Source organism: Triturus cristatus, chromosome 3_1, assembly GCF_964204655.1.
Source record: "Triturus cristatus chromosome 3_1, aTriCri1.1, whole genome shotgun sequence".
NCBI classification, from domain to species: domain Eukaryota; kingdom Metazoa; phylum Chordata; class Amphibia; order Caudata; family Salamandridae; genus Triturus; species Triturus cristatus.
The window spans coordinates 1,109,735,539-1,109,748,865 of NC_140583.1; the positions used below are offsets into that span (position 1 = coordinate 1,109,735,539).

At 43.6% G+C, this 13,327-nt stretch overlaps 1 protein-coding gene across 5 annotated transcripts in view; it reads right to left on the reverse strand.

Moving 5' to 3' along the window:
• Positions 1 to 13,327, reverse strand: part of PTPN4 (protein tyrosine phosphatase non-receptor type 4) — a 1,082,125-nt gene that overhangs the window by 458,939 nt on the left and 609,859 nt on the right. The gene's annotated exons all lie outside the window — the stretch shown is intronic.

The window sequence follows — 13,327 nt, forward strand, 5'->3', positions numbered from 1 at the left end:
ACCGCCGCAGCGAAGGGGTTAAATTCCAAACTGGAGAGGGTGGGATTGTGGGAGGAATTATCCTTTTAAGTCCTTCCATGAACGCTTTGATAGCAGGCGCCCTAAACAATTACAATTGTTGTCTGTTTTGTAGGTAAGCGGCAAGGGCAGCAAGATGTAGTGAGGAAATATGAATTTTGTGATCAGTTATGTCCCCTATCGTAGACCCCAACGGCTCCATGTGCATGCTATAAGTACATGTATGTTCCCTCCTGCTCCAGTTTTGAAGACGCAAATATATGTGCGTCCACCGTCAACATGTCCTCTTTCAGACCCGCCATGAATGGGTCAGATATTCCATTCCTAAGTATGAAAGGCCACCGACTTTATATGGTTCACTTTCCACATTTTACAGACTCAGGCGAGTAGGCCCGAATTCTGTCATCAAGCCTTTCCTGCCTTCTGCCTCTGAAAGCTCCAGTCTGAGCCTGCATCTGTGACCATGAACTTTGTCCTACTCCCTGCGCGGCTAACGGTGCCTGATCCAGCCTATCGCCTGCCAAAAACTGTATTTCACCTTCGAGATTATCTCCTTCGCTCCTCATCCGATGCATTCCTGTCTAGCAGTTTAGGTAAACATTCCTCCAGCTACCGTGCAAAGGGGCCAGGCCTCGCTGTCCTCATGCAAGTAATTCATAGCCCCGTTACCATGGAATATTCCTACCCCCTCGCATCTAGTGTAGACACTTAGACGCTTGTACACGCACTAACAGTCAGTATAGTCAGTATAGAATAAGATTCTATCCTAAGAGACCTTTCCTTTTGGATAACACAGTTCTTTAAACATAGGATATTAGATATGATTTGGGATTAGGTTGACATAACCCCAGACTTCTGTCTCCACATGTAGAGCTAAATGTCAAGTCCCCTTCACTTTCTAGTTGCACGTCAATCACACGTCATGCGGCTGCGCGCGCATCTCTGCCAAATATTTCTGCTGACATTGCAGGATTCTTCTATGGATCCACCCACTTGTGACATCATGTTTAATGACGTATTTTAGTTACACCCATGTTTACGCCTCTATTAGTTACGTATGCACAGTTTTTCTGTATTATCAGCTGTCACGCCTCTTGCATCTGTTTCAATGTAATGCATTTTCTATAAAACTGCTTAACTGTCAATAATATATGCTCCCTTCCTTCCTGAACTTTCGTGGTGATGGATCAGAAGGCCCACAATTCGAATTGTCTTCCTTTTTATAGGAATAAAGCCTTTTAAAAACCTCTAATACCACGGATTCTGCCTCTTATATTTACTGAGTTATTCTTAATAGACTTTACCGCATAAAAAATAGTACCGGTAACGAAATATTTACCACATAAATTGGCGCCCGAACAGGGACACTTTCTCATCTCACGCGCCGGCGGTGCGTTGCAGGCCCGGTCTCCTGCCACAGCTGAACGGACAAAAAAAACGCGTACCTGCAGGATTTCCTGTATCTCCCTCCGGCCAAGCGGGGACGACTGAGGCTGCGATCAACACCCAGACGAGGCGGTGAGAAGTGCGAAGTATCCCGACCAGAGCCTAGCTGAGAGAGCAAGATCCGAGGTATACAGAGTCCCGCCAGGTTCCGAAGTTCCGAGTCAAGTCGAGTCGAGTCCAGTCCGGTCCAGTTTCAGTTCCGTTCCGAGGCCTTCCGTTCCGAGCTACCCGGTGAGTACCATTACCGGGGAGGCATTTTACGTGCACATAGTCTGTGCCGGTCAAGACGGGTTTGGGTACACAAATCCGGTCTGCACTGTTTTAGCAGTGTATCTGTACTGTTTAGCAGTATATATAGTATGTTTTGCATATAAATAAGTATTATCTAGTGTCAGTATTATGTCAGTAACTAGTTTTCTATTAGTTATCATTGTTCGTTAAAACTGTTAAATGTTAAAATGTTTTTATACGTTCTATATATTGTGGTATGAATGACTGTTCATTATTGTGTTCATCGTATAAAGTGTGTTCTAGAAACAAGATCTAAAAATGCCGCTCTTTTCGAAACTAAGACAGATCAAAACTAGAAAAGGTGTACTCGAAGAAGCTGTTCCCATTCCACCTAGGGACACTCCAGGATACTTTATGTATCATAAGCATGGCCTAGATGCCGTATTATTTCTTGATTTATGGGTGGACTACACCAAAGAATTACCAGAGAGTCAGAGATGGCCCGTAACGGGGACCTGGGATGCAGATTGCATCATGAGAGTAGAAGAAGAATTATGGAAAAAGAAAGCCAGACAGTCACAGAAAGATGCCATTGAATTATGGCGTAAAGAATCATACAGACGTACAGAAAAAGCACACAGACAGGAAGAGAAAGGTAGAGAGAATTCAAATAAAACTCGAGAAAATCTATTACTTGAGGAAGGTACCCGAGTAAACTCAGAACAAGTAGATAGACAAAGAAACACTCTTATGAATGGTATGTATCCTCTTTTGGCCGAAGGGTTACCTAAGGCTACCCCGGAAATACCAAAAGATTTAACTCCTCCATTGCTTCCGATAAAAGCACATCCCAAAACAGCAAAGGACGTTTTTCTTTCCTCCTATTTAGATGACGTAGCTCCCGAGTATGCTAATGCCATACCACCCACATCGCTTGCCGATGGTGTTCAACACCAAGAGCATACGTCTGTACCCCCGCAATTACAAACTCCTACACAAGTTCCAACAGACCCGTCCGTCTCTACAGTTTTTCCCGCATCTACAATCTCTATCCTACGCCCAACGAATCCTTTCGTGCCTAGCACCTCAGATGGTGCTACCGGAGGTACGACAGATATGTTTGCCACACCGCCGAGAAATAAACCGACCCTTAGAGAATTAGCACACCAACGTACGCCCAAACTAGTAACTCCCGACATGCTTAAGGAACTTCTAGTAGATTGTAGATATGATCCTGTGCCCGGTAAACAGGACGAAATGCTGCTGTCATCATTACGTATTCGACGAGCTGCAATATATTTAACAAAACTACCAGGAATGATTACACATTTAGAAAATATATATCACTTTGTCCAGTCAGGGCGAGGTCCTGAAAGTATTAGCAGAGCCATGGAGTACCAGAAAGCGGAGGTACAGGGACAACTGTTACGTTTCCTCATAAACTGTGTAATCAGAAATCAAGACCGGCCTGGGGTAGATCCGGAAGAAATGCAAAAACTTGTCACTTGGGGCCAGAATGTATCAGAAGGGAGACATGATAAACAGTTATGTATAGTCGCCATGTACCGAAAGATCCGCAAAGAAGTAGAACGAATACACGAAGAAAGATTAGAGGTAGACACCGCTGACCTAAACAGAGAGGAGGAGGAGCAAGAGTCAGAGCAAGTAGAAACGATAGCTTATGTAGGTAGAGGAAGACCCCATAATATTACTAGAGGCTTTAATGATCCGGTACGTCCAATACGTCCAGAATATAATAGACATTTTCCAAACCCTATGTTAAATACAAAATCCCCCGAACACTTATTCCAAGCCGCTGATAAATTACTCCGAGATCGAAGGGGGTACCACATGCTCGATTCCATGGACGAACAAGAATTAGCCAGGTCAGCAGTACAATGGGCTGACAGTCCCGGCGAATACAATGATGATGTACTTACGCACACGTTTCTGAATCTAGACCCATATGAACAGCGTTTAGCTAGTATATACATGATTCAACACCTCCTTATATTATATAAAAGCCAACACTCCGATCCAGGACCCTTACCTGACATATTGACAGAACTACTCACAAATATATGGAGAGGGTCAGGTACTGATTTGATTAAGGAAATTCTAGAATCCCGAAACCAATATTTAAATTTCGTATGCCCAGAACACGTTCCAGTTCCCATTATGGGAAGAAAAATGTATCACATAGATAGACAGAACCCGTTACGCGAAGTGCACCCAATTAGAGGTGCCGGTGATAATTTCACACGCGTGTTTGTGTACACGCCTATAACTAAATTAGAATTATTAGAAATGAAGAAAGTAGTACCCAGCCATGACAAGGACCCAGCAGGTTTCCACCGTGAGATAAAAGACATGTTACTCATGGGAGAGTATACCTACCCCGACATTATGAAAATATTAAAAGTCCTATTACCCGCCGGTGTTTATGAAAAACTCAAAGAAAAAGAATGGGAGGTGGGAGACCAAAAGATAGATTGGACCGCATTAGAAAACGAAGAAAAAGCCCGAGCTGCAGGAGCAGGGCTTGGGGAAAAGACTACAGCACTAGCAGGATTACTAATACAGGTACTGCCACGTTTATTAACTACGAAAAAGGAAGACTGGGGTGCAATCTCAGCCTGTAAACAAAAGCCAGACGAAGACACTAGTGATTTCTATTCCCGATTTGAAAAATGTTTTGGTATAAATAGTGGCATAAAAGCCAGTAGTGAGTCATATCCACATCTGTTCGTGACAAAATTAGTTGAAAATTCTCTGCTACAAGTTAAGAATAGAGTATTGAAATTCGAAAGTACCTGGCAAGGTAATACCCCATCACAGATGCTACAGATGTTACAATATCACCACAATAGAATTAGAGAAGAACAAGAACACGAACAAAGACGTATGAAAGATACAAAAATGAAAATGCTTGTTGCACAGTCAGTTCCAGCCGATAGTCATCAAAAGGGTGATTCCGCAGGCCCTGCGAAAGGGACATGCAACTATTGTAAACAACTAGGTCATTATATACACGATTGTCCAGTCCTGAAACATAATATTGCTACAGGTAGAACTCAGGAGAGACCACGTCCACCTAGACAGGATCAGAATCAACAACAAATTCCTCAGCATGCACAACATAGGTTAGCTCCGTAACAACTAGCTCCGCAACAGGGAGCTCCACAACAGATCGTAGCACCACCACAAGCGCAGCCTATTGCTGCAACACAAGCGACAACACAACAGATGTATCAGTATGCACAAGCAGATTATCCCGATTATCAGCGATACTCATGAGATAGCCTAGAGAGGGAAGTTGGCTTACCCCTTATTGAGGTTCCTGTAGACCAAGAGGGACCTTATGTACATAGTGAACTATTAGGGGAAGACAGAAAGGTTTTACTTGATACAGGGGCAAGCAGAACAACTATAAGACGCAGTGAAGTTCCAGGGGCACCCCTCTCAGGCTCACAAAATATTTCCCTTGGATTCTCAGGAAAACCTATAATAAATGACGTAACACAACCTCTTCCACTTACAGTCGGTCCATTGACACGTACTACAGATTTATTGCTCACTAAATCATGTCCAGAAAACTTGTTAGGTATAAAAACATTGAAAGCTCTAGGAGCTATAATATGTTGTTCTCCGGAAGGAGTACGACTATTTTTACGTGACTTTAAAGGTCACTATGTGTCCAGAGACATGGATCACCGACTGCAGAATTTACCTACACATTTATGGGCACAAGGCCCCACTGATGTTGGTTGCATGAATATTACACCATATCGTGTCACACTAAAAACAGGAGTAATACTACCACGAATACGACAATATAAGTTACCACCCGATGCTGTTGTGGCTTTATTGCAAATCATTGACGAGCTCATTACACAAGGAGTGGTTGTCGAAACCGACTCCAATGTATGTAATTCCCCGATAATTCCGATTCTTAAAAGAACGGATCCAAAAGCACCTCCAGTATATCGATTAGTTATTGATCTGCGCGAATTAAATAAATGTATTGTACCACAATACCCCGTGGTCCCAGATATCTCTTCATTACTCACAGCTATTGACTCAGAAGCAACGTTCTTCACTGTAATTGATCTCAAGAATGCTTTCTTTAGTGTCCCAATCGATCCGGAAAGTCAATATTTGTTCGGATTCAGTTTAAATGGACGAAGTTTTAAATTCACACGCGCACCTCAAGGATTTACAGAAAGCCCCAGCATCTATAGCCAAGCACTGAAACGAGAACTTGACAGTATCCACATGCCAGTTAACACTGCCTTGCTTCAATATGTCGATGATCTGCTGATCACCGCTCGAAACGAACGTGAATGTGAAAAAGCGTCACTGACGGTTTTGAAATTTCTGGCCGACAAGGGGCACAAGGTGTCCCCTTCTAAGCTGCAATTCTGTGTCCAGCGAGTTGTTTACCTTGGGCACTCGCTGTCCAAGGAGGGAAGGCAGCTTACACCCGACCGCATCCAGTTAATTGCTAATATGCCACCACCCAAGACACAAAAGGAGGTGCGGGCTTTTATAGGCCTCACTTCATACTGTAGGCAGTGGATCCCTCAATATGCATTTCTAGCAAAACCACTCATCCAGTTGACAACGCAGGAGGCAGCCACATCGACTGTCCTCCCTTGGACTCAAGAACATACACACGCCTTTGAAAGCTTAAAGAAAGCTTTATGCCAAGCACCTGTCCTAGCAACACCATGTTACAGTAAACAGTTTACACTCTTCGTTACAGAACGCGAAGGTACTGCTTTGTCAGTACTCACTCAGGAACAAGCAGGATCACACAAACCATGTGCTTATTTCTCTAGCACATTAGATCCAGTAGCTCAGGCTCTTCCTGCGTGCCTGAAATCGGTGGCAGCAACAGCTTTAGCAATCAGACAAAGCGATGCCATAGTGTTAGGACATCAATTGACAGTACAAGTACCACACGCAGTAGAGGTTCTTTTGAACCGCACACAGACACAACACTTGACTATAGCGAGACTCACCGGTTACGAATTAACATTGTTTCAGCCACATATAGAAATCAGACGTTGTAATACGTTAAATCCTGCCACACTGTTACCAGTGGGCGGAACAGATCCATTGGCACATGATTGTGTCGAAGTTATTACTATCACGACGAAACCCAGACAAGACTTGACAGATATCCCTTTGTCAGATCCAGACTTGACATTGTATGTAGATGGGTCATGTATGAGAGCAAGTACAGGAGAGCTAGTGGCCGCTTACGCAGTCACAACAGACACTGAAGTCATTGAAACAAATCGTATTAACACTTTGTCAGCTCAAGCAGCAGAGCTCATCGCTCTGACACAAGCCTGTATCCAAGCAAAAAATAAAAAAGTCAACATATACACAGATTCACGTTATGCATTCGGAGTCGTCCATGACTTCGGCGTACTGTGGCGAGAGAGAGGTTATTTAACTTCTCACGGTGCCCACATCCAACACGGACCCCTCATTCAAGCCCTATTAGACGCGATTCATCTACCTACTGCAATATCGATTATGAAATGCAAAGCCCATACAAAAGTTACCGATATTATTTCTCAGGGTAATGGCCTAGCTGACAGAACAGCTAAACAGACTGCTCAGAATCAGACTCACACAACTGACATGACAAAGACAATAGTTCCGACACCAACACATTGCATGACAGTTAAGGATCCCGCCCTTGATGTAATTGACATACAGACACATGCTACACCAGAAGAAATAAAGAAATGGACTGAATTAGGAGGGATCCAAACAGATCAAGGATGGATGACGAAGGAAAAATCTATATGGTTTCTTCCCGACTCTATGGTCCAAGTCATCATTAACACAATACATAGTCCAGCGCACCTAGGAGAAAAAGCTATGCTAGACAGTATTCAACACATTTGGTTCAACAAACACTTGCGAGCCGCAGCTAAACAAAAGGTTCGTACCTGTATGATATGTTGTCAGTTTAATCCAGGTAAAAGCATCCCCGTAGAACAGGGTGGATTTCAAACTCCCGATCATGCTTTTGAAGTCCTCCAGATGGATTATATCCAGATGGAACGATGTCGAGGATTCAAATATGTTCTCGTAGTTGTCTGTGCTCTTTCCCTTTGGACAGAAGCATACCCGGTTTCAGATTACACTGCCCCGACTACTGCCAAACAGTTAGTTCGAGAATTCTTCCCACGGTACGGTTTACCACGTGTTGTCTACTCAGATAACGGCCAGCCGTTCTCATCCGAACTAATGAAACACGTTTCCCTTCTATTAGGCTATCAATGGAAATTTCACTGTGTCCGACATCCCGAGGCAGCAGGTCTCGTAGAACGCCATAATCAAACTTTGAAAATTAGATTGTCCAAAATATGTAGAGAAAAAGGAGTCGATTGGATAGTAGCCTTACCAGTTGCGCTCTTTTACATGAGAATGGTAGCACATTCTCGAACAGGGCTATCCCCGTATGAGGTGATCTTCGGTAGACCACCAAATATGTGGGGGACGCCTATACCTCGCAAAATCACGGACGTTGACTGTAATATGCTGACAGATTACCTGGCTTCCTTGATGTCTGCACTACAATCTTGTCGTTCACAGGTATCCGCAGCTTTTCCCGACAATACTGAGGTGAAGCCCCATGACGTGGTTCCTGGTGACCTGGTGCTGGTCAGGAACTTTGACCGGAAGACCCAACTGGATCCTAGGTGGAAGTCACCGAAGTTGGTTCTACTCACCACAAGGACAGCCGTGAAAATCGAGGGAAGGAAAGGGTGGTTGCACTCGAGTCATATCAAGAAATTTCATGGACTACCACCCAGTGTAGATACTCAACCCTGTATTCCCTCACAGACAGACTCAAAGCTCCCCTTGGCTGAATTAACAAAACCAGAACTTTATAAACTAAAATTGAGGTCTAGTAGGTCAGACAATTTGATTGTTTAAGTCCTCTCCAAGGTGAATCGGTTGAATTTGTCTCTGACATGTATCCTCTAGACCGGAATAGAGAAAGAAATCAGCAAAATGCAGCTGAAAAAGCATGCGTATTGTAAATCGCTTCGTAGTCACTGCACAGTAACATTATTAATATTGTTTTTTCTAAGTTTTCTGATTATTTTTTCCAGCATACTACTGCATATGTATTACCCTATTCTTAAACGTGCTTACAATATAACTGCAGAACATTCTTTTAGTGAATTTCCTCCGCATGAGTTGTCCTATAGATTTGCGCTGCGCAACAACACATTCATTAGTATGTTACATCATTCCCATCAGACCAGCAATGCCACAAATTGTTGGATATGTGGCCGACTCCCTCCCTATCAAAACTATAAGGGAGTTTTGCCCCTCTTTCCATATCCGTTCACACACAATGGCTCCTGTGGAGCATGGTTTAGTTTGATTAATTCCCTAGATTCAAATTCCGCAGTTTATCAAGACAACTGGGTTTGGGGAAACCTGAACCTAGTTTTACTTAAGGTCTGCTACCCTAACAAGGAGGGACTCCCCAAAAGAACAGGAACTGATCTAGAAAATGAAGTATATGGATTAGGTAATTTTACACTTAACCTCATGATCCTGAACGTTGAATCTGAAGCTACACCAATCTTGCCCGCCATGTCAGTATTCCCAGTAAAAGGGGAATTATGTATAAAAAAGAATGGTTCCATACACATGGGCCACAGTAAATGCACCACTGTAATAAAATTCAGTGATCAAGGCAAGTCTACATTTAGAGCTTCCCATCATTCCTACTTCATATGTGGCCAGACCGCATATATATGTCTACCTCTAGATTGGGATGGTACTTGTTATATAGCATTCCTTCTGCCACCTGTTTTCCTAGCTCCTCCTGATTATCATAGAAATACCCATTTAGTACACAATAGACAACAGAGAGATCTCCCAATTGTCGATTACACTGAAACAGCATGGGAAAAATACACAGATTTCAATAAAGGGTTCTTTCCCTATATAGGTACAGTCACTAATAGTAAGCTGATACGTAGATTAACCAGAACCCTTGAAGCAGTAGTGAACGAAACTATTTCCGCCTTAGGCAATTTAACAGAAGAGCAGTCTGCTATGCGGATTGTTGTGCTTCAAAATCGTCTTGTCCTTGACGTCATCCTGGCCGATAGGGGCGGAGCTTGTAGGGTCATCGGATCAAGTTGTTGCATTTTCATACCAGAAAATTCGCCGTCAGTATATAAGGCCATAACTCGCCTTCATAAGATTGTAAGCCAGATACACCAGAGTCCAGGCACCTGGACTTGGTCCGGTTGGTTCTGGGGCGTGTTGTCAGCCTGGGGATGGAGAACATTATCCTTCCTAGGTATTGGCCTCCTCATACTATTCAGTTGCTGCTTATGTCTACAATGTGGGCCAGCGATTTGTGGTCTGTGTGCCACCTCGTGTATCCCACATCCAAGTTTTCATTCAAGATCCCGGAACAAGAAAGAAGAACAAATGATGCTATATGAACAGATCGATGGATTAATGAAGATCGATATCTCCTAAGGGTCCGAAGGGGACAAGGAGGGAATGAGGAAATATGAATTTTGTGATCAGTTATGTCCCCTATCGTAGACCCCAACGGCGCCATGTGCATGCTATAAGTACATGTATGTTCCCTCCTGCTCCAGTTTTGAAGACGCAAATATGTGTGCGTCCACCGTCAACATGTCCTCTTTCAGACCCGCCATGAATGGGTCAGATATTCCATTCCTAAGTATGAAAGGCCACCGACTTTATATGGTTCACTTTCCACATTTTACAGACTCAGGCGAGTAGGCCCGAATTCTGTCATCAAGCCTTTCCTGCCTTCTGCCTCTGAAAGCTCCAGTCTGAGCCTGCATCTGTGACCATGAACTTTGTCCTACTCCCTGCGCGGCTAACGGTGCCTGATCCAGCCTATCGCCTGCCAAAAACTGTATTTCACCTTCGAGATTATCTCCTTCGCTCCTCATCCGATGCATTCCTGTCTAGCAGTTTAGGTAAACATTCCTCCAGCTACCGTGCAAAGGGGCAAGGCCTCGCTGTCCTCATGCAAGTAATTCATAGCCCCGTTACCATGGAATATTCCTACCCCCTCGCATCTAGTGTAGACACTTAGACGCTTGTACACGCACTAACAGTCAGTATAGTCAGTATAGAATAAGATTCTATCCTAAGAGACCTTTCCTTTTGGATAACACAGTTCTTTAAACATAGGATATTAGATATGATTTGGGATTAGGTTGACATAACCCCAGACTTCTGTCTCCACATGTAGAGCTAAATGTCAAGTCCCCTTCACTCTCTAGTTGCACGTCAAGCACACGTCATGCGGCTGCGCGCGCATCTCTGCCAAATATTTCTGCTGACATTGCAGGATTCTTCTATGGATCCACCCACTTGTGACATCATGTTTAATGACGTATTTTAGTTACACCCATGTTTACGCCTCTATTAGTTACGTATGCACAGTTTTTCTGTATTATCAGCTGTCATGCCTCTTGCATCTGTTTCAATGTAATGCATTTTCTATAAAACTGCTTAACTGTCAATAATATATGCTCCCTTCCTTCCTGAACTTTCGTGGTGATGGAACAGAAGGCCCACAATTCGAATTGTCTTCCTTTTTATAGGAATAAAGCCTTTTAAAAACCTCTAATACCACGGATTCTGCCTCTTATATTTACTGAGTTATTCTTAATAGACTTTACCGCATAAAAAATAGTACCGGTAACGAAATATTTACCACAGCAGTCTTATGGATGCATATGCTAGATTACATCTTTGAAGATGCAGTAAGTAGCAAATAATGTTTTTAATTGAAGCATCTAGTGGGTCAATTTTGTTGTTATTGCAGTAAATGACTAATCTTTTCGATTTGGCTGCATAACAAGCTCTAGTAGTAGGGTGTCTTGCTTCTTTAAGAATGTTCATACAATCTGGTGGTAGGTTGAGGTAACCGAACTCTAGGACTTCAGGAGCCAGATTGCCAGGTTCAGTTGAGCTGGATCTGGATGCCTGATCTCTCCATGGTTCTGTGTGAGAAGCTTTGGGGAGAGCTGTAGTTTTTGGTGTGGAACTACAGAGAGTTCCAGGAGTGTTGTGAACCATGGTTGCTGGGCCCATGTTGGAGCAACTAGGATAATTTTGAGAGACTGTTGTTTGAGCTTGCGTACTACTAATGGCATGAGTGGGAGTGGCGGAAAAGCGTATGCAAATCTGCCTGTTCAATTCATCCATATCGCATTGCCCTTGGACAGTGGGTGTGGATACCTGGCGGCGAAGGTTGGGCATTTTGCGTTTACGTGTGTGGCGAACAGATATATGTCTGGGTGGCCCCACATCTGAAAAAATGGATGAAGAACTTGTGGATGAAGTTCCCATTCATGTATCTGCTGTGTCTGACGACTGAGCAGATCCGCAATCTGATTGTGTGCACCTGGAAGATGTTCTGCTAAGAGGTGTATCCTTTGTGGGATGGCCCATCTCCATATGTTTTGTGCTAGTTGTGAAAGCTGCTAAGAATGTGTCCCTCCTTGTTTCTGTATAGAATACATTGCTGTCATATTGTCCGTGCGGACAAGGACAGTTTTGTTGATGAGATGTGTCTGGAAGGATTTCAATGCTAGAAATATTGCTAGCAATTCGAGGTGATTGATGTGGAGCATTTTTTGTTGAGGGGTCCACCTGTCCTGAAAGGAATGGTTTAAGAGATGAGCTCCCGAGCCGCTGAGCGGTGCGTCCGCTGTTGGCACTAGTTGTGGAACTGGGTCTAGAAATGGCCACACTTTGGTAAGGTTTTGTGGGTTCCACCACTGCAGAGAGCGATGTGTACGGCTGTCTACCAACACCAGATCTGAAAGTTGACCTTAAGCCTGGTTCCACTGACATGCTAAGCATTCTTGTAAAGGGCGCATTTGAAGTCTTGCATGAGGCACTATGAAAATGCAAGAGGCCATCATCCCTATGAGCTGCATAAATACTCGTGCTGGTAGTGATTGTTGGGGCTGAAATGTTGTTATGCGGTTTTGTATACTGGCTATCCTGACTGAATTGGGGTAAGCAAGGGCTTTGGAAGTGTCTATTGTGGCCCCTCAATACTGATGTTTGTGGGATAGCTGGAGATGTAATTTGGTGAGGTTTATTGTGAACCCCAAGTTGTGAAGCAGCTAAATTGTTAGGTAAGTGTGGTGAACACACTGACTGTATGACTTGGCTTTTACTAGCCAGTCGTCCAGGTATGGAAACACATGAATTTGTTGTCTTTGCAAGTGGGCGGCTACTACCGCCAGACATTTGGTGAAGACTCTGGGTGCTGTGGTCACGCCGAATGAGAGTACCTTGAATTGATAGTGTTGACCGTCCACTACAAATATTAGATATTTTCTGTGAGCAAGGTGTATAGGAATATGGAAGTAGGCGTCCTTGAGATCTAGAGTGGCAAGGAAGTCGCCTTGTTGGAGCAGTGGGAGGACCTGTTGAAGAGTTTTCATGTAAAAATGATCTGAATGTATATAGACACTGAGTGGTCTGAGTTCCAATATCAGTCTGAGAGTACCGTCTTTCTTTGGGATGAGAAAGTAAAGGGAGTAAACCATTGTGCCTTGATGCTGAAGGG